This window comes from Scylla paramamosain, chromosome 24, assembly GCF_035594125.1.
Source record: "Scylla paramamosain isolate STU-SP2022 chromosome 24, ASM3559412v1, whole genome shotgun sequence".
Classification (NCBI taxonomy): domain Eukaryota; kingdom Metazoa; phylum Arthropoda; class Malacostraca; order Decapoda; family Portunidae; genus Scylla; species Scylla paramamosain.
Genome location: NC_087174.1, coordinates 1,039,758 through 1,062,007, shown reverse-complemented (window position 1 = coordinate 1,062,007; position 22,250 = coordinate 1,039,758). Strand labels below are relative to the sequence as shown.

The 22,250-nt window shown below is 44.4% G+C and overlaps 1 long non-coding RNA gene across 2 annotated transcripts in view; it reads right to left on the bottom strand.

Moving 5' to 3' along the window:
* The window catches only part of LOC135112557 (uncharacterized), a 111,486-nt gene that overhangs the window by 6,867 nt on the left and 82,369 nt on the right, over positions 1-22,250 (bottom strand). The window contains exon 3 of one of the 2 annotated variants that reach the window (XR_010274455.1): positions 6,288-6,380. This is a non-coding gene — a long non-coding RNA (uncharacterized LOC135112557). Of the gene's footprint in view, positions 1-5,508; positions 6,381-22,250 lie in introns of those variants that run through there. The other variant, XR_010274452.1, reaches the window with a different exon arrangement.

Below are 22,250 nucleotides of genomic sequence, written 5' to 3'. Positions count from 1 at the left end.
GACGGAAGCAGCTGTGCTACCTGTGTTCCTGATGGCACTGCCAGCTCCTGGATGTCACGCGTTACGCTAAAAAAAGATTAAACCCCTTCCTCGCATATAAATGATGCTTCTCTTCTGAAAGTGTTAATATGTATCGTAGGACATGATGAAATCATTGATGAAATGCTGTACGAACGAATGTTTGCTCACAGGAAAGTATAAGAACTAAATTTATTTTTAGTTTGTCTTCCCCAAGCTGTGGAGTGACTCAGCGAAGTACCGAGATGGAAGGAGCAATGGGAGGGCGGCGGAGCTCAGCACACTGACGAATCAGCCACTCTTTCCCGGGGGATGAGGCGAACTGCCCTCCGCATGACGCTCCCCAGGCTGAGTAATGAGGCTGTTGAGTCCGACGACAGCACTCATTACTTCCCGGGCGAAGTCTTCCTCAGAAACGCCAGAATTACGCACGGTTGTTTTTAACTCAGAAGGCGGTCACTATATCGCCCATTTGTTTCCCCTTCCTTTGCGCCATTTAGCAAAAGCAGGTTGGTTAAAGGGAGGGCGTGGAGCACCTATGGGCGAGCGGGTGGCTGGGGACACCTGCGGTAGAGGCAGGAGACACATGGCAGCTGATGTGTGAGGATACTGGGAACGCTGTACGCTGCACTGAATACAAATGGGAAGCTTAATGGCAACGTTTCTGGAGGCCCAAATGAAGGCTATTCAATGTACGCAGACCGTGTTTGCTTCCTGTAGTCTTCCTAACGTGACACCAAACCAACCGACGCTCCCTGATTATAATTAAAGATAAATATTGCGTGGCCGTAAAATTTCCACAAAAATATATGGAATTTTATCACCAGAAAGAAAACCGAAATGTATATTGCATAAAAATTAGAGCTTTCCACAACACACCTTTTAATTAATTTCTGGAATAACTATGCATTGGTACAATTGTCCATGTTTTACCATTTTTCACTACGTAAGGACAATTTTTCTCTATACCGGTGGAGAGAGAGAGAGAGAGAGAGAGAGAGAGAGAGAGAGAGAGAGAGAGAGAGAGAGAGAGAGAGAGAAACGGACACAGACAGACAGACACAGACAGACAGACAGAGACACAAAAACAGACACACAAGCAGACAGACATGAAAGTGGAGTGGTAGAATCTACAATCAGTGAGAGAAATGAATAAATATGAAGAGAATGTATTTACTAACTATTCACCATTTAGTTATTCACGCATCTATTTGCTCAACTCGTTCCAAACGCTTCTTGGAATGACAAATCCAGCTATTCAAGAAGCTGCTCATGAATATACAGTATTGTGGCACTGCAGGATATTCTGACTCCACCGCCTCTCCGTCCCCAGTCACCTACGCCTTTCAAGCCTCGAGATCTACATGCCCGGATAAAAATAAAAAAAAAAGGGTATTGCGTGTATAGATATATCAGCGAGAAAATCCACGGTGACTTGTATATAGAAACCAGTCCAGCCAAAATGCCACGAAATTTTGCTATATGATAAATATATAAAGAACATCCCACCCACGGGGAACACAATCATATATATTCACAATACGACAAAAAAAAAGTTTCTACTCAAAATTCCCTCTTCTCTCTCTGCCCTCCTAACGTTATTTTTCCTCTTGCAATATATAAGCCTTTTTTTTTTTTTTTTTACTATCTTCTATTTCTTCACCACGGTCCCTTTGGCTCCTGCCCTTCCCTTTCTCGTTCTCTCTGTCATGTTCGTAGTCTTCCTCTATTATTCCTCGTCCTCGCCTCCCCCTCTTCCTTGGGTCATGTTCGATAAAGCAAGTGATGGAAGGACTCGATTTTCTGACATTCCTAGTGCTGGTAATATTTGCATTTCTGTTCAGACGAGGCCAGTGTGAAGGAGAGAGAGAGAGAGAGAGAGAGAGAGAGAGAGAGAGAGAGAGAGAGAGAGAGAGAGAGACTGGTTTGTGCCACGAAGCTTACCATTTTGAGAGATGCTCAGTTTATTTTCTATTCACTTCAACGCCCCACGTAACCTTACACGCCCCTTCCCCTTGAATCCATCCCTCTCCCCCTTCCACGACCTCCTCTACCCGAGATAAAACCTCTTCCTCCCTCTAATGGTCTCTTCAACACTCTAGCTGACTTCCACTGCTTTAGACACACTCAGAAGACCACGGCATATTCACTCACTCATCACCCTCCAACACACCAATTTAAACGTCTTAGTAAAACCATCTTCTACGAACACAGGCATCCAAGTGGCATAACAGTAAGAGTGATGTAGGTCAGATACTTAGGCTTATAAATCAGTAATGGGTAGTAATGAACTCAGGTAGTTAATTAAAAAAGAGAGAGAACTACAAATTGTTTCTCAGATAAAGCGGTATAAGTTTTGAAAATGAAAGGAGAGAGAGAGAGAGAGAGAGAGAGAGAGAGAGAGAGAGAGAGAGAGAGAGAGAGAGAGAGAGAGAGAGAGAGAGAGAGAGAAACTAACACACACACACCACGTCCACTTTACACCACACATTTTATTTATCATTAAAAGATAACATAATTATTCTACTAAATACATGCATCGTTTTTCATTAAAATTATTCTGTTTTCATATTTTCTAAACTATTATTGCACCAACACCCGACATGCATTTTTTTTTATTTATGTTACACTTAACCGTCAGCAATGTCAGTTGTTTGTGGATCAAAATTATAAACAAATGAAAAATAAATAGCATCACAAAAAACACAACACATATCAAGCAAGAATTGTGACATACGTATTCAACAGTGGGATAAACACAACACTTGATAATACAAAACAGACACACACAGACACACACACACACACACACACACGAACCTTGCCGGGAAAAATATGATATTTCCCCTTGAGGAGAAACAAATGAATATAAAGGTAATTATGGCTGCAATATTTCCCGAGCCCACCTCTCCTCACTCTTGTGGTAAATAAATCAACTCATTCATAAGCAGGACACGGCGGAGGCGGGAGCGGAGGCTGGGGCGGGCGAGGCGGTGCGGAAGGAGGGCTGGAGCAAGGAAGGGAGTTATCACTTTTGGTGCCTATCTCAGCATCAATCATCCTCTATAGACAGCCCGTCCTACGACCATGATATACAGCCTATAACTTGATCATAAATTTGGAGACTCTTTCAAGCCTTCTCTTTCCTTCGAGATATATCTTGTGTCAACTGCAATTTCTCGCGGAAGGAATAATCAGCAAATGTTATAATTTTATTCTTGGTTAAATAAGATTACGTTCACTATGAAGTCAGTCTGCTTTTCACGTGTCTACTATTGCATTATGCCCCTCGTCCTCAAAAGGAATGAGTTCACATTATTGTGTGTTATACGGCTGGAAACATTTACATTTTTATTGAAGTAGTGCAGCGTCAGAGTGAAGAGAGAGAGGACGGAAGTGCAGTACGTGAAACATTCATGTCACACAGCACAGTAGTGTTTGTGAGCTTGTGTCGCTTTACAGAGCTCGTGCTGTTCCGGTATTGTTGAGTCAGGAAGGAGAAAGAGCACGATGCGCCTTTCACCCTTTTACCTTATTTATTTATTTATTTATTTTTAAGTAAAAGCAGACCAACCAGGGATTCAAAAGGAGTCTCTGTGGAAAAAGGGAAAACCCGCCATAAGTGACTCTTGATGACAGTAGAGGCGTGCCAAAGTAGTCACAATCCCACCATTCCATTAATGCAAATATTATGAGATAATTCATTAAGTCTAACACGGGTATCATTTTTATAATGCAAGAGGGACTCTGGCCTGGGGCAACAAAAAGGAAGTACAAAAATATGGTTCACTGAGGTGCAAGGCCTAAAAGAGAACAGCTAAATGAATAATCCAAAGTTTCAAGTCTTAAGACTCTTGAAACAAGAGTCTTAGGAAGGGGGAAATGCAGAATCAGGCAGGGAGATCCAGAGTTTACCAGAAAAAGGGATAAAAGGTTGAAAATCTGGTTAATTCTTGCATTAGAGAGGTGGACAGAATAGGGTCGAGAAAATTAAGTATAAAGTCTCGTGCAGCGAGGCCGCGGGAGGAGGGGAGGCATGCATGGAGAGATGATTATATTAGCGCGGTAATTGTTTTCTCTACAGTAACCAATCACAGGTGGGATCATGAGAGGGAATTGTGTTCCTAATTGCGTGGTGCAGGTGGGTCTTCTTGAATGAGGTCAACAACTAGATGATAGAGCTTCCATTGCTGATCATCATCACTGCCATTATGTCAAGGGCTTTGCTCTTATTTTTGTTTTTCTTTGTTTATAAAACTGTAATTCTTATTTAGTTCACTCTTATATTATTTGTTTGGTTCTAATCAACTGGTTAAATCTCTCAGACGTATCATGAGAGGTGAAGATGAGAGAGGAAGAAGGAAATGGGAATAAAAAGAATGATGGATGGCGCAAAGAGAGGATGGTGGAAGCAGGAAAGAGAAGAGGGATTCTAAAAGAAAAAAAAAACAATAAAAAGTGAACAGAGATATATAAGAAAAAAATTCAGAATTATGGAGCAAGAACAAATAATGAATGAGGAAGGAAATTCATGAAGCAATGAGGAAGGAGGAAATAATGCAACGCAGGAAAGGGCAATATATATATATATATATATATATATATATATATATATATATATATATATATATATATATATATATATATATATATATATATATATATATATATATATATATATATATATATATATATATATATATATATATATATATGCAGCAAAATAAATTAAAGAACAAAATCAGATAAAAACTAGAGCGGTGGTGTAGCAGAAGACAGAAGCATGGAGAGATGGAGGATCCCTGGCAAAGAACGATGCAAGTGTTACAGATCCAACACTCTGTGTCCCGCTGGGCCTCGCCGTGTTGCTCTCTGTCTCCCTCTGGCGGCCAGCAGCTCCCACCTGATCACAGAGACAAAATGCTCCTCGCGGTATGCACCGCCAGGTGACCGTGCCCCTTAACGGTTCTCAGGTGGCCATAGTATTCAATTTATGTAGATGTGCACGTCCGTGTATGCATGTTGATGTCATGCAGGTGGAAATGTGCGCGACTGTTACTGTCATCTATTAAGGGGAAAAGATGACAAAAAAAGTTAACTTAAAATTAATCACATTTTAAAGAGAATCTGTGTGGTCAGGGATTTCACGAAATTCCTAGTGATTTCATGGAAAAATCTACTTTCAATTTTTTTATATTATTTTCTTTTATTGATAAAGATTAGGTTAGATATGGTCTCGTTAGGTTATTGTAGATTACTTTTATCCAATCAATCATGTATCCTTGAAAGTAAATAAAATATGTATATAAAAATGAACTTGAGAATCTTAAGGGTCCTATAAGTCTTATGCAGTAAAAATTAATTACAAATCTATCTAGCATGGCTGATTGGTTAAAATGAATCTACAGTTACCTAACGAAATTAATAGGAATTTCGTGAAATCTCTGATTACGCAGATAAGAACATTAAAAGAAGAATAAAATAATCGAACACATTGTTGTCTTTAATGATGGCTAGTGACTATTTCACTGGCATTTTTACACTTTTCATTGAAAACAAGATAAAATACAGATGTCACACACTAGGCGACGCCCCCAAGGCCACGACGCCTGGCTGTGAATTCAATCACCGTGACGCTTCAGCCCTTGGATAAATACTGTGGGGATGGCTAAGAAAATATATTTAAACGTTTGGAGGAGGTAAAAATAAGAATTAAAGAAATTAAGCTTAAAGATGAATCAAATACTAGCAGAATATACAAGAAATTCGTAAAACTCTCAATAAAGAATCATCAAAGTGCTTGGGTGTAATCACTCAACTCTAATTTCAACATAAAAAAAAAGTGTAAGTATTGGTGTGCGCTCTCTTTGTGCCGCAGTGCTTGATAATTCGAGGTTCTCTGCCTGCAATAAATTATCTACATCAAAGGAAACCCTTAAAATTCTAGTAAATGGTAAGTTAATGTGTGTGTGTGTGTGTGTGTGTGTGTGTGTGTGTGTGTGTGTGTGTGTGTGTCGGGATATTCTGTCAGTCTGGGTGAGGCGGCATTTTTTCCCCTGTCCGGGAAGACACGCGGCGGACAGTTATTACCGAACATTGTCTGTGTCCTGGGCGCCGGCCGCGAGAGTCGCCTGGCGGGGACAAGAGAACCACTCGGGGAAAAAGCTATATATAACCAGAGGAAGCATGTCCAGGGTCATCCTTCATGGCTATGCCGGCGGGACAAAGAGGTGGGAGTTACAACTATTGCTACATTCCTCACCACTAACCACCATCTCGACGCTGTGCCATTAAGCTCCTTCTCCCCGCCTTCCTCCCTCATTCCATGTCCCGCGGCGTCTCCTCGGTAATGAGACAAGAGCCTGGACAAAAAGAAACGCCTTGTTAGTACTTCCAGACAAAACGCTCAAAAATAGATATTCATTAACGACTTCACACAGGTGTTAACCCGCTCATACGTCAGCCAGGCCACCCTGTGTCATTCACCTGCCACGTCAATGCACAGAAGAGGATAATTAAGCGTCAGTGGCTCCCCAGCACACACCTGAGCCAAGCCAGCGAGACGCGTCGCAGGATATAGGTTGACGCATCGAAATGACCAAGAATTACTGATGAACGTATCGGACGGCTTCATCTAGATTTAGTAGAGGTGATGCGTTCCCTTCAACATGCAGCAGCGCCCCCTAATGGATAATTCCTGTCACTTCTAGACACATCGACAAATATGTCACCTGCGGGGAATGTGGTTTAGGCTTCCAAGAAAATATAGTGAAGCTTCCAAGTTGATTTACGCAGACGCCGGTATTGCTGGTGATAAGAATATTGGCGCGATAGACGCATCACGGAGTGCACGCAGGAAGGAAGGTGCACGAGGCCCCGCTCTTCCCCCGCCAGCCCGCACACTGCTCAGAGGCGCCCAGCGTGAGTGCATCATGGCGTTGGTTGCGGCGCGGGCAGACGATTACCCTCATAAACCATACTCGGCCGCACGTAGATTTATAGCACATCCAGACTACATTATTGGCAAGACTGAACAAAGAATTACTGCCATTCTAAATCATGGAAGTGTAGGCCGCCAGTTCTCTGTCGCACTATCTCCTAAACGGATGGCTCGGTATTTGCATCCATTTGTTTGGGGTGAGCGGCGATTCCTTATTGCTGCATCTGCACTCTTCCTTCCCTTCCCCAGCACCGCCTTGCCACCTGCCGCCGACACTACGTTATCGAGCCGCCCCGCTAAAGTAAAATATGCGACTAAATTCCGGTTGTTGATGGAAATAATACTGTCACATCAGATTAGTTCAACAATTTCACGTATAATATATAGACTGATAAATAAACAATAAGGGTGCAAGTTTCTCTCTCTCTCTCTCTCTCTCTCTCTCTCTCTCTCTCTCTCTCTCTCTCTCTCTCTCTCTCTCTCTCTCTCTCTCTCTCTCTTTCTCGTACAGTGAAAGTTTCAGTAATAAACCTAAATACACATGAGTTCACTTATGTAGTTAACGACTCAGCCAGTGATTTTTGCAACACGTTAACACAGCGAGAGGCTCACCCGTGCACTGTTCCTTGGTATAGCATTACGCGACATTTAAATCTGACTTCCCTGCAGCAAATTATTTATTCACCAAAAGATTATTATTAAATGTCCCGGATTTCATGAAAGCAGAAATATGCGAGAGATGTAAGAAAAAAAATGTGAAGTGGTGGAGAAGGATGGGAAATAGAGGGGTGTTCATGGAGGAGGGTGAAGGCATGAAAGCGTGAAGGTGTAGTTGGATGATTCAAGCTCGAAACTCCCCAGCAGCGTCCCTCGTGCGTTAAAACTGCACACCTCGGCAGCTCAGTGACCCAGTTTCGCTGAGGAACTTTTTTCCTTCAAGATGAAAGAGGCGGACTGCAGGGACATCACCGCGTAATCCCTGGTCACCTCTGCAAGCCCATTCACGCAAAGCTGCAAGCTCTAAGCCTTTTTGTTTTCTTTTTTTAGCATAATACTTCTGGAAACAAAGAGGAAAATGTGCTCACTGCCACCAGATGTATTCTCTGTTTCTAGCACAAATACGTGTGTGTGTGTGTGTGTGTGTGTGTGTGTGTGTGTGTGTGTGTGTGTGTGTGTGTGTGTGTGTGTGTGTGTGTGTGTGTGTGTGTGTGTGTGTGTTTTATTCTAAAGTAAATAGTTTTCCTTATCCTGATAATTGACAAGAGGTCTACTGATGCTTGTTCTTCCATTGTGTTCCTTTCCATCTGTTGGCCTGCTTCCCACCACGGCCACCACACGACCCGAGGACAAGCTTACGAAATCGCAGCCTTACAATCCCCAACAGATCCCAACTTTGGGCGCAAAGGTATAATGCAACCTAGAATTAGCTTGACAACAGCTCAACGCTTCTCCCAAACCTTATGGGCCCACCAGCCTCCCCTTTCTCGCCACTAAAACCACCACCTACTTAGTGCAACCACAACCTGCCTTGTCCTCCGTGTAAATTACAGACTCGTAAATTGCCTCTAACCACCCCACGAATATAATTACCCTTAACTGCAACTCAGCGGGGATAAAGTTGAGCAAGACTTCTGTCTCTCTCTCCCCCAAACTTCACAGCGGCAGGATAAACTACAAACTAACAGGAACCTGAAAGAAAAAGACGTACTACACGCAGGAACAAAAGTGGACACAGCACATCAAAGAGACCCTTAGGCCCTCAATCCTCATAAAACATTTACTTTGCCCACATAGGAGCAACGGCAAGCAAGCATGAATAAGGCGGGCAAACCAGCGCAAGTGAGAGGCTGTGGGATGTGTAAAGAGGACGAGGGAGAGGAAAGAGGAGGAGAGAAGTACGTGGGGCTTACAGTAACATGAAAAGGAGAAAAGAGCGAAGAAGGAGGAAGAGGAGGACAACGACAACGACGAATAAAGAAAGTAGTAAGAAGAGAATAGGAAATGGGAGAAAGAAGAATGAAAGACCAGATGGAGACCGAAAATTAAATTCCTGAAAAGATATGAAGATGGAAGCTAGAAATTCCTCGACGCTGGCAAAGAATTTCTATTGGTTATTCTTGCAGTGAGTTTATTCCGGGCCTTGGTTGAGTCAAGAGAAGAATGGCTGGGTGGTGAGTGAGCCTGAAAGAGAGAGGGAAAGAGACAGCCTGCACATACAGATATAATACAAGTCTCTGGACACACAAAGACAAACGCTAACATACATACAGTACATTCCCGGGAGATACTAGAAAATTACACACACGACATCGACTATTCGCACTAAACACTGTAAACACGTATCCCACACAAAGCCTGCAAATGTAATACCGACATGTCCCTTTGCACACTGATTGATATACGTACGTACCGTAGGGAAAGACAGTAAAAAGGTATAAATGACCCATTGTACACATACTGATAAATGCACGCGCTCGAAAGGCACTGTTACTATATCCTAGTACACACACACATACACACAAAGCCTTTTTTTTACTTGTACATTGACATTTATACTCCCACAACTCTCCACGGCTACTCCATATACATAGCTACAAACTGAAAATAATAATACAAAAACAACTGCTTATTTAATTTTCCCCGACGGGTCAAAAATAAAATAAAAAAAAAGCCCTACTGGATGAGTTAAAAAAGGAAACAAAAAAAATGGCTTTAAACGTAATTTCACAGCTAAAAATATTTCACTTAATTAAGACCTTGGTGTATCCGTCCCTTTAAAAAAAAAAAAAGTAAAATAAAAAAAAAAGCTTCCCCATTACCTGCAGAAACACGTTCACCTGTACAGGGGCGCCATATTTGTTTCCACCTCCCCCTCACCTACATGTTCTAACTCACAATTATTTACATACATTTCATTCACCTTCTCTCCAAATATTTTACTCAGTTGGTGGTGGTGACGGCGCGGATGAGTGATGGCGGGGCTTCGAAGGGATGATGAGGAGATGGATGGGCCACCGGTGGAAGGAGAGAGGGTTGAGAGATGGATGGGGCTGGCGTGTGCAGAGAAAGAGAACGAAAAGAGAGGAGGAAGAAGAGGGTGAAGATGAACCTGAAATGAGAGAAGTGACGGGAGGGAAGTTTTAGCTGACACAAGAAACATCAGCTGCAGACGTCAGTATTGGCTGGCAAACGAAAACGAATTACCAACGAAAGAATCTGCTCTCGCTCTAGACACAATGCAATTTGAGTTCAAAAATAAAACAATCCGTGGTACATACGCAATCCCTGCAGACCGAAAGCCAGTTAAATTGTGTAATTCGAGTTAAACTAAAGTAAACAGTGCTACAGAGGTAATCCGGGGAAGCTGAATGGTAGTTACAGACTCTTAATGAACGGGTCAATTAGTTTCCATTTTTGTTTTATGCTAACAGATCAAAGACCAAGAGCTGAAAATTAAATTGACGAGCAAATGCGTGCCTAAATATAAATACGAGAGAGAGAGAGAGAGAGAGAGAGAGAGAGAGAGAGAGAGAGAGAGAGAGAGAGAGAGAGAGAGAGAGAGAGAGAGAGAGAGTCTAAATTCATGATGAGGTTTAAAGTAAGATATAGCATATACAGACTTTCCTTTCTTTGTGCTTTTTTGATGAATACTAAAACAACAGCTCAAGTAAAAGCACGAAAAAAAAATTAACTTCTAATAATAAACTCGTCCCTTCCACAAATGTAACAATATGATGGCCACGACTCTGTCCGATTTGCTCAGTGGTAAACATTTATACAAAGGCTATCCTGCCCCTCCTATGCTGTCTGTGTTCCGTGGTAGCCAAAGAGCTGAGTGGTGTATGAATCACGACGCGTTGCATGAGTACCAGGCATCATCGTGGGGCATTGCAAGGACATGTCTCAGACCAAACAGAGCGGGGTCACGCAGGAAGGTTACTCTTCGGTCAGGATATGAAGCCATTTGTCAAGTGAAACGACGTCAATTTTCTACCGACACGTTTAGGGAAATGTGTCATGTCAGAATCTCGCTGGCACGTGATAACACCTCCAGCTGACGTATTCTCCAATGCTGCTTCCCTCGGAGTTTGAAGAAAGAGAAATGGATCTAAACCTACCACTTCTTATTACTAATTCATCAAAAGCTCAGAAAGTTTGATTACTCTGCGCGTCCCACAATCTTAATGTTCCTCATAAACTATAAAAATGAAGAGAAAAGGAAGATACTTCTCATTAAGACCTCAGAGAAAAAGAAAATCACATCAACCACAGCAACAAAACAAACGCGCCAACATCAAAGATTCCTGCCGCTGGCCTGACGGGGGACATAACCCTCAGCCTGGCCGGGACCCGAGGCAGGACCAATGAGCCAGTCAGTCGTTCAGCCGGTACCACGCCACAACTAGAACCCAAGAGCCTCTCAACAACGACCCCGGAAGGAGACAGACCTCTTCACCACAGCCACAAGTCACGGGGTAGAAAGCCATCGCATCCACCGCTATTAACTATTATTGTAACTACTACTGTGAGACTATTAAGCTTTACGGCGGTCTTCTTTCCAGTACCGTTCCCTTCAGTGCTCGCGGCCGCTGGACCGGACAGCTGGTTGAGCCTACACACAAGCTGGAAGTCTTGCACTACGCACACACACACACACACACACACACACACACACACACACACACACACACACACAGTAAATTAAAGTTACAGTTCGATCAGTGAATTCACTATTTGTTAGTGTTGGCGGCCGACAGACACACACACACACACACACACACACGGGTCAGCAAACGCGAAGACCGGACAGTGAGGTCACGATTTATGTTGGTGTGGGCGACGTGTGCAGAGTCGCTTGTGGGGTGATGTCGCCTCGGAAAATGGGCTTGAACCACTCGTTGATGGCGCTGGTGATGGGGCAGCAGCCAAAGGAGGAAATGGGGGGTCGACGCGATGGTGCGGGGAATGGTGAAGGTAACGCTGCGGTGAGGGATGTGATGATGGTGGTGGTGGTGGTGGTGGTGGGTTGTGATTCTGGTTACTACAGCGGTGATGGTGGTGGTGGTAGTTGTCCGATTGCAGTATGCTGTTGTTGTATGGTGTGTGTGTGTGTGTGTGTGTGTGTGTGTGTGTGTGTGTGTGTGTGTGTGTGTGTGTCAAACAGCTGCTAACTTTTCACATTTCAACAATACTCTCGTTTACTGAAGATGTACTGCAGCAGCAAACAACATGACGAACTGCAAACTTACATCATAAAATCTTACAAGTTCACGGCCTCACATCATCAAAATCAATCTCAAAATGAAAAACTAGTAATATCCTTCCTTATTCACCCTCTTCATAAACACTCACCGTAACACTCCACGCCAGGAAGTACACGGCAATACAGCAACACAGCAGGCAACACCAATCTATTGAGTTCCAGGGATCAAAAGGGAAAAATGATACATATCAGCACCTCAAATGTAGTATAAATGGAATAGCTTTCGTTGCCTCTACGTTCGCCTCGCTATAATCATCCAAGTCCTCACCACACACTCAGATTGGCAACTCCAGACTAAATTGCTTCGTCCCTTTTTCCCTGACTAAACAGAGGTAAGTCCCACAGCCAATCAGAATTAAGCCTTTGCAATCACCTCCAATCACAGCCTTTCTCGACGACCTTCCATTTCAGACAGACATACAGACAGGCACGTAGACAGGCAGGCAGGCATGCAGGCAGGCAGGCAGACAGACAAACACAGACACAAACACATAAAGGATAATAACCAAAGGGAGAAGGAAACAAAGAGAGACAAAAAGAGAGGCAAATAAAGAAAACACACACAATCAAGCAGACAAATGAGCACACACACACACACACACACACACTCACTCTGTTCGTGCCCTGCCAATGCCCTTCAAACCTGCTCTCCTCCCTTCCTCTTCTTCCTTCCTCTCCCTCGCGCCCCCTCCCCTTCACTCCCACAGGCAAGCGGCATCACCAGTGGCATTTTTTCGTGTCAGCTGATCTCATCGGCGACGCTTAATCACTCCCTGTTGCGAGGAGGAAAAGAAAAAAATGTGCAGGATGCAGAGTAGGTTTGGTTCCCTCGGCGGCAGCGTCTGACACTCCAAAAATATAAAGCAATTAGAATTTCCAACTATTTTCTCTTATTTGTATTTTGTCTATTTATACGTAACGCGCTTAATCTGATTTCGGATTTCCTTTTGGCGTCAGTTCAAGGTTGCATTGCGAGTACATTGTGCACGCCCCTGCCCTGCGTGTTTACCGTGATACTGTCGCTCACACCAAACTGAAATGGCGCTTATATTCAGTCATTATTTATCCTTCGTCATAAATGGCATGCCAGCATCGTGCAATTCCACCTCAATCTATTTTCCATTCCCAGAGACCAACCAACTGAATGATTACAATATTATCCACACCCAATTATTCCCACTATTTGTTAGACGCACCCATTTTGCTGAAACAATAAAAAATCTTACGGTTCTTGGGATCAGCCGGCATTTTTCTAAGCATTATTATCTCACACTGCACATAAACTGTACATTAAATAAATACTATGACTGACTGATATTCACACGTTAAACATTATGACTTGCATTCCTGGTACTTAAGTCCATGCGCCCTACCGTGTCCCCTTCCTTCCTCACGCTCCTTTTCTCTCCCTACCTACAGCCTCACTCCCTCCCTTCCGTCACAGATTCTGATATTAACGAGGAGAGTAAACACGTGTGAAATATTGTGCACTAAACCTGGTTATACGGCGCCTGCAGCCATGCGAGTGGGCGGGAGGAGCGTGAGGTGAGGGGAGAAGAGGGGACGCAGTAGAGGGGAACAGAGGAGACACAGGAAGGGGACAAGTGGAAGGGACATGTAGAAAATGGGAGGAAGTGAAGGGGGCAAGGGAGGATAAGGAACGATCAGAAGGGGAAAGGCCAGGAAGGGCAAGAAAGGAAGGACTCCATCTACCCCTCGCCCATAACTAAGTCCATTGTGTATTCACTCAAACTTTACGAACTCTTTATGCTCCTCCAACGGGATATGACCAATGGCTCGAAAAGGCAGCGGCGGAGGGAGGATGAAGGAGCAGGAAGGATGGAGGGACGGAGTGAAAGGAAGGAATAGATAGCGAAGAAAAACGTTCTCGTGAGTGACATTTATTAACCAAATGAAAGAGATGCAGTAGCGTTGCCTTTTGTTCAGTGCTAAAAAAAATGGCAGAGATTTCGAGTTAAAGCGACAGAAAAGACGACGACATGGAGGGATGAAGGACGATGGGAGGGGAGGGAGGAAGAGAGGGATGGAGGTAGGGAGACAAGCAGTGAAGGGCCGGCAGGGGATGGGGAGGTGGGGCAGTCAAGGAGGACGTTTGAACTGGAGTGTGAGCGACGATCTCGTCACCCCTCAAGAGGCCAGTTAATTTGCATGTGGCACTTGATGGAGCCTGAGGACGAGGAGGATGAGGCGCGGTGCCGGCAGCGGTGGTGTCGAGGGTGTTGTGAGGGCACTGCCAAGAGGAGCACAATGAGAAGAGATATGACTGAGTTGCGGCGTTAAACAGCATCGTAATGGAATAAACTGTGTCACACTGCGGTTGTAAAATGAAAAGTACGCAGTAAAGGGAATCACAGCACAGAGCAGCGGCAGAGGGAAAAGGAAGCAAGGTTGCCGACTTGTGTCCTAGAAAAACAATGACGAATGTGTTGCGGCGCTAAACAACAACACAATGGAACAAAATGTGTTGAAGCGATGGTGTGAACTGATAAAAAGACGATAAAAAGCTCACAGCACAATGAGAAAGGAAGGGCGGGAAGAGGACATAGCCAAGGATGATGGAAGCAAGGGATGGAGGCCAGTGAGGATGATGTAGAGTGAGGGGATGAAGACGAAGGAATGGAGAGAAATATGGAGGTCTATGTAACTAAAGATGAGAAGACGGAAGTATGGAATACGAATACAGGTTGAGGGAAAGTCCCCTAGAGAGATAAAAGGAAACTGAGAGAAAAGGACGGATGAGAACGGAAAGATTATGAAAGACTGGGGACTAACGGATGAGAGGATGAGGACGCGGGGTATGGCGGCTGAGAGGACGTAGGTTGAAGGGGATCAAGGGGCTGAGAGCTGCGAATGGGAGGTGGTGAAAGGATAAAAGCGATGCATTAAACAGCATTACATCAGAGAAAATCCCGAGAGGCTGCTGGTGGTGGTGACGCATCGGGCAAGGCCATGTAGGTGTGGGAGGATCTTTATGCTGTTGCTATGGTTATGTTTGACGAAGAGCACACGTGAGGGGGAGGAGGAGGAGGAGGAGGAGGAAGAGGACGGGCAAGAAGAGGAAGGAGAGAGAAAAGAGGAAGAGGAAACTTTTGATACTGACTGCAACGACAGCATCAACATATGTAAGAGCTAATCACGTGGTACTGGAGTGGATGGTATTCAGGTCATACAGGCCTCAAGTCAAGATGGAAGGATTAGTGTGAGTGGATGAGTTAATGAGTAGGAGACGGGTGGATGGATGAGCGGATGAGTCTGTATGTAGTGTGCAGTAGGTGGATGGATGGATGTGGATGGGTGGGTGGGTGGATAGGTGGGCTAATGGAGGTAGATAGGTGGATGAGTATAAGTCGGTGGATAGATAGGAGTTACGGCTGTGGGTGGGTGAATACGAGTGGGATAATATGGTTGAGTGGTTGAGTGGATGAGTGGATGTACTTGAATAAATAGTGGATGGGTTGGCAAACGTTATGTATTTGTTTGTGGATCCAAATGTTAATTACACGAAGCCTGTAATCCACACATCTGAGTCTAGAGACATTTTGGGGACCAAGTGGTTTGTGTACCAAGTGTCTCGAGTACCAAACGTCCTGAGGCTTATTTGCACCCAGGCCGATCTGTCTTGAGGATCATCTGAGCTGAGGCCTGTATAACCCGAGTACCATCCGCCCCAGTACCACATGGCCGCAAACCAAAACCTTTTATTCCTCATTAAGCAAAAAACACGAGCAAATCTAGCCACTCGTTCCCTTACATCAATAATTTTACAGCGTCGTTCCTACCCACATCCTTCCCAGGAGCCGCACCACCACCATCACAACCACTGCCTCGTTTATACAATCACAGCCTTCAGAACCTAAGCTACTTACACTACAGCGCTTCCTCCACACCACAACCTCATTTCACTGGCACCAACGCATTTCACACACGAAAGGAGAATCAAAACTCAAGCTCATCACACACACACACACACACACACACACACCAGATGAAGGAAGAATAAAAGAAAGACAAAACAAAATCTCAAACGACTAAAATCTTCCTCACTCCCTCACCTCCAAGTAAGGTCTACAAAAAACCCAATTTTTCAGCAGCTAATCGAGGACGTTGATTTATTCGTCGCCTTGAGAACTGTCAACTGATGTCTAAGTGCCATAACGAGTCGACTTATAAACACGCCCCGAACACGCTTCAATTTTTGAGCGCCTTGTTAGATCGTATGGGTGAGAGGAGAAGGAGGAGGAGGAGGAGGAGGAGGATTACGATGAGGAGGAGAACACAATACATAACCGAGAGAGGATAAGGAAGGAAGTATAACACTGAAAACACTGAAAAGATTAGCAAGAAGTAGGAATTATACATAACAAATCACTATTCCTTTAATGACGTCAGTTCCTCTAAATCCCTCATTAATTTTCTCTCGTATTTTTTCCCATTCATCTGCTTATAAACCAAACACTACTTTCTGTATAACTTTTCGAATCTAAAAAGTAAGGTGAAGAGGAACCAATGCTGGCTTCACTGCACATCAAGGGGGACGCTTCATATCTGCCGCCCCGCACTCCCTCGGCTCCTCTTCCGTCGTGTTGCATTGGTATTTGAGACACTCACACGAGGCATCGAGAATATTCAAGTCACCACCAGATGCCAGCAATGGGTCGCAGAGTAATAAATCGTGCATGAAGAGAGAACTGGAACAAGGGAGGAGGAGGACTAGGAATTAATTGAAAGGAAGCGAGGGAGGAGGGCAACACGGGTTATATAAAATGAAAGGCACAAGGAGGAAACGGGAGCAGACAAGGGGGAGACCGTCAGCCGGTTAGCAAAGAGAGGCCGCCAGCGCCCTCCCTCGACCCGCACGTGTAGGCAGCTGTTAATGTGGCGTTGGAGAGGGTACGTCGTAAATCTGAGGGAAAGTCGGAGGGGCGTTAGGAAAATGACTCATGACGAGGGGAGACGACGACAACCCGGCGCGAGACTCTATTCTTCTGCATCCACGTGTCGTCCTTTTTTTATGAGACAACAAATAGGATGGATATAAAAATAAACCCTTGCTGTTGTCCGTCCGATGCTTTACGACTGAGAGAGAGAGAGAGAGAGAGTCACGATATTGCGCAGTACGATGGCTCGAGGTGACAACAAACAATGAAGCATTCGATGAAGGATGAAATGATGGAGCCGCGTCACACAGCTCACAAAGGCTTCTATTGAAGTCACGCAAACTCCATAAACACACAGCTGTGACATACTAAAGTCAGGTTTGAGCTATAATGAAACACTGAGATCTATCTAAAACTAAAGCTGTGGGAAGCATCTGTGTACCATTCTACATAAACAGGTGACCGGGATACGAACCCATGACCAAGCAAGTATTTGGCGGGAAGCAAGCTCATCGAACTGTATCATCGATGGCAGGATCCGAACTTCTCGTCCTGCTGTCCGGCGCGTCACTACGGCAGGCCGAGTGACTGGTTCATCGCGCCTTACTGTCTCGTATCTTATGGGAAAAGAAAAGGAACCGCTATCCTTTTTATAACCTCCATCACGCTCCCCAACCCCTCGCCCTCGCAAGGCCACCGCAAGGCTCTTTGGGACGCGCCTGCCTCAGAGATTTACGCTAGCCATCTTCTGCCTACCCGGAAAGAATGTCCACTGCAGTGAGGTGAGTGCGGGTTAGCAGCGTGACTTATCAGCTTTCTTGCGCTTCCAAACAGAAAAGGCAAATAAGCAGAAGCCCCATAATTCGCTTCCTTATTGTAATTCAAAAGAGAAATTGGACATGATCCTGAATTTATTGACTTATTCTACACTGGAAGCTTATGTGAGGAGGAATGGCTTTGGTCTTGTAACGAGTGAAGGCACGGCACGAAGACTTGCACACACACACACACACACACACACACACACACAATCTATCCTACTTCACCGCCCTCACACGTCCACCTTCACCGCACCTCACCTTCACCGCACCTCACCTGTCTCTTTGGAAGCCACGGAGCCGTCACTAACCTGCCTCGCGTCCTGTCCTCATTAGTCACGATTGCTACTCTCCCCAATTATTGTGAGTGTCCCTTTTTTCTAAACATCCACCACGATTTTTGTTTTATCTGGATCTTGGAATTCCCAATTAACGAGTACGCTTGCACTTAGTCTGCGTGTTTTGGTGGTTCTGATGGTTAGCAAGCTGATCTTTGGTGATTTTGGTGAAGGTAAGGGTGATAGTGATGATGGAGGCAGCTTGTAGACAGGGAATGGTGGAAATAGCGGCGGTTCGTAATGAAAGCCATAATCGTTGCAGTGAGCAGCGCGGAATACGCCTCCGGGAATAGGAAGAGATCATTGCGAGGGTAATAATATTGGTGGAAATGGAGGTGATTACGGTGGCGGCAGTGAGCGTCGTGGTGACAGGAAGATGATAATTGTAATGGCAAAGATCGACTCTGTATTGAGGAAGAGGAGCCCCGGGGAGGGGAAGTGCACAGGAGAGGAGGAGAGATGCACAGGAGGGGAGGGAGGTGCACAGGAGGGGAGGGACGCAGAGAGAGGAAAAGTTTCGCAATAGAAGTGACAGCGATAAAATATTTCGTGCAAATCTATGCGAGTCGGCGTCGAGCAGATTTACAAACCACTCACCGTCACTGCCCGCGGGGATCAATAGCCATCACGCCGCTGCCCTTCAACGCCAAACCGCGCGCACACACACACACACACACACACAAACCACATAGAAAAAATCACCCATTTCTCATTCTTTCCATAAAACAGTCACCCATTTTCTATCTTTTCCCTAACTCTCCCAAACCAAATCGTCTCTCCCTCTCCCTCTCCCTCTCTCCCTCTCTCTCTCTCTCTCCCTCTCCCTCTCTCTCGTACACAACGTCCCATCTGCAACACAGACACAAAAAGATGTCAGCTTAGGCAGTAAATTGTTGTGCTTAAAAGCCTCGTCTTCAGGGGCCATCCTAAAACCGCTCTGTTCCTGCACATTAAGGTAAAATCCTTAAACGTGGACTATTGGGGCTGAGGGTCAAACATCCCAGCCCCCCTCCGCCAGCCCCCCACCAGCCCCCCGCCAGTCCTCACCAGTCCCTTGCCATCCTACCGCTTATTGCTCAATTACCCCGTAAACTTTTGAGACCAGACGTTAGATGGCGCTCTCTCCAGGGTGTTTGTTTCGTATGTTAAGAAGGAAAGGGACGCCGCCACGGGGACGCAGGACGGGACTCTGAGATAAATGAGATAACAGAATGAGGCATGGCAAGGATAAAGGGGTACTAAAATAGACACAGGTAGGAAATGAAAGGAGTGGAAAGGAAGCAGGAATACTGAGGAAGAGGAAGAGGAGGTCACAAAGGAGGAGTGAGGACGTTGTGTGCCGGGAGAGACCTGGAGTTGAGTTAACAGTCAAGGGAAAGAAGACGCTTTGCTGTGAGGAAAACTGAGAACAATGCCTGACCTTTGAATGCTTCTGAGCTAGTATCTTCCCAGCCTCAGTACTCTCAAGGAAGATTTATACTGAAAAAAAAAGAAGTTTCTAATCTTAAAGCACTGGATTCCTGAAAAATACCACAATTTAAACTCCACTCCACGTCAACTTAAGCTAACATCCAAATACGAGTATTTCGTACCAAAACAAAGAAGAAATAAAAAAACAAACAAACCACTTCGATCGAACCAGGATACGTATGCAAGTCACAATCGTACAGGGGAAAGTAGCACATAGGAAACCAGTACACCACAATTACATGGAATACAAATTAATACCGCAAATTTCCGTGGATGACAAAGTGGCGACTGACACGACTCGAGACAAATTGTAAGGGCTTCCACCTCGCGCGGGGCCAAGGCGGTGTTGTCGACGCCTGGTGGGCCGACGGGCGGCGGAGTGTAAAAGGTGATTGGCAGGAGGGAGGGAGGCCATTGTTGGAAGAGCTGAAGCCACGCTCTAAAAGGGTTTGGACAGTTGAGGAAAATTAGTGGAGGGAGAGACGGTGCAGGAAGAGGCTGCGAAGGGCGGCGAGAGGGAAGAACGTTGGCTGCCGCGGAATAAAAGCAGCACACACAAGAAACAAAAACAAAAGATATATACAAAAATCAACAAATGTAAAGAGAGTAGTTTTATTTGAAGCTACCCAGAAATGAAAAGGTAAGAAAAGGCGGAAGCCAAAAATAATAAGAAAAAAAATGACTAGAAACAAAACAATATGAAAATGCACGTTTGAGAAATAAGTAAGGGAAAAATCAGGGCAAAAAAAATAAAACAAAGCAGATAGAAAATTAAAACACATAATAAAAAAAAGGAACTTAAATGTTTCGTGATAAAGTTATATCATACTGCGTCAAGTATTCGTACTGTGGCATAAAGCCTTCAAATCTCAAAGTTCTAAATTTTAAAGACACAAAAAGCGTCCAAAAAAAAAAAAAATCATGCAGGAAAAAAAATAAACTCAAAGATTTACCTAATAATAAAGTCAGCCAGACATTAAGAAAATCTGGCAAACTTAATCTTGAAAAGGAAAAGGAGTTGAAAATAAAAGAAACACAATAATCACGTTAAACTTCTCAGCCATCCACTAAATTTCAGCGCCATGAAAGACAGCGAAGAGAAAGAAAAAAAGGAAAAAAAAAATCGTTAAACACACAAGTGAACCCCCTGACCTTCACACAAGTCCTTAACACGAAGAGGAAAGGACAGAAATGCACAGGAGACAACGACACCAGAGTCTCACCACAACCCTGATGGCACAGGACCAACCTGCCACCAGCCCCATCTTGAGTCCCTCCCGTAGCACTGAAGGTTAACGGGGCACATTCTTCCCGCTTACGCACAATGCTAACTCTCCCAACTCTCCCACTTCCGCAAGATTATAAGAATGCTTAGTAAAGAGAACCGCTGTGGGGATTCGAAAAGTCGCTTCACTTGTCTCTTACTATATTAAATCCTTATCCCAGGCTGATGGCACACCGAGCGTCCTGTGTCTCTTGTTTTAATCTTCTATGCACGTTTTAATATTTTTCCAGCACTCTTCCTTGTTACACGATGCTTTGCTAATGTATGATGGTATATATGTATGTAGTTTATCTTTTAGTATTTTTCTTTTACTGCGTTTTTTTTTTTTTACTTATTTTTCATCATTTTCATATTGTGTAAATACTATTTTTTTTTTCTCTCTTTTAACAGTTTTCTAAAGCTCCCTTGCTCTTCCCTTTCCGCTTCTATGTTGCTTTTTTCCTCCACCACGCAACATGTCTTCTCATAATTTTCACTCGGCACCCGTCCCTTGCCCCTGCCGGGAAATAGACACCTTTAGAATATTTGCGTCTAATGGAAAATGATGAGCGTGAGGGAAGTTACTCGACTCGAACGATTTTAAACACTATCTAACTTTTTCCATTATGGGAAAAAATTGCACTCTAGATTTCGAATAATGTCCCGAGTTGAATGCCACAAGGCTTTTACAACGCCGACTGCCTGCAGGCGCCGAACCATCAGTACTTCTGTGGGTTCTCCAATTCATGGCAAAAACGATAAAAGTCACGGGTGAAAACTGTTTTGCTCCGGCGAGGGCAAGTAATTTTGTCAGTCTGGCCAGGCAGGTAATCATCAGCAGCCTGTGGTGATAAGAGATTACGAGGGGAAGTGTCGCTACTGCCGAGAGAAACACCGATCTCCTCTCTCTCTCTCTCTCTCTCTCTCTCTCTCTCTCTCTCTCTCTCTCTCTCTCTCTCTCATCATTCCGCTGAAGTTTCCGAGCATACTGTGTGTGTCAGAGAGAGAGAGAGAGAGAGAGAGAGAGAGAGAGAGAGAGAGAGAGAGAGAGAGAGAGACGAACAATAAATTCATGAAAATAAATACAAATAAACATATACAGAAAAAAAGAAGAAGAAAGAAAAAGAAAAAAAAAGAAGAAAGGAAAAGATAAGAAAAAAAAGCAGGGAAGGTGGACGGAGGAAGAGAAACAGGCGAAATGCACAGAGAGAGACATAAAGGAGCAGAAATACGGAAGAGAC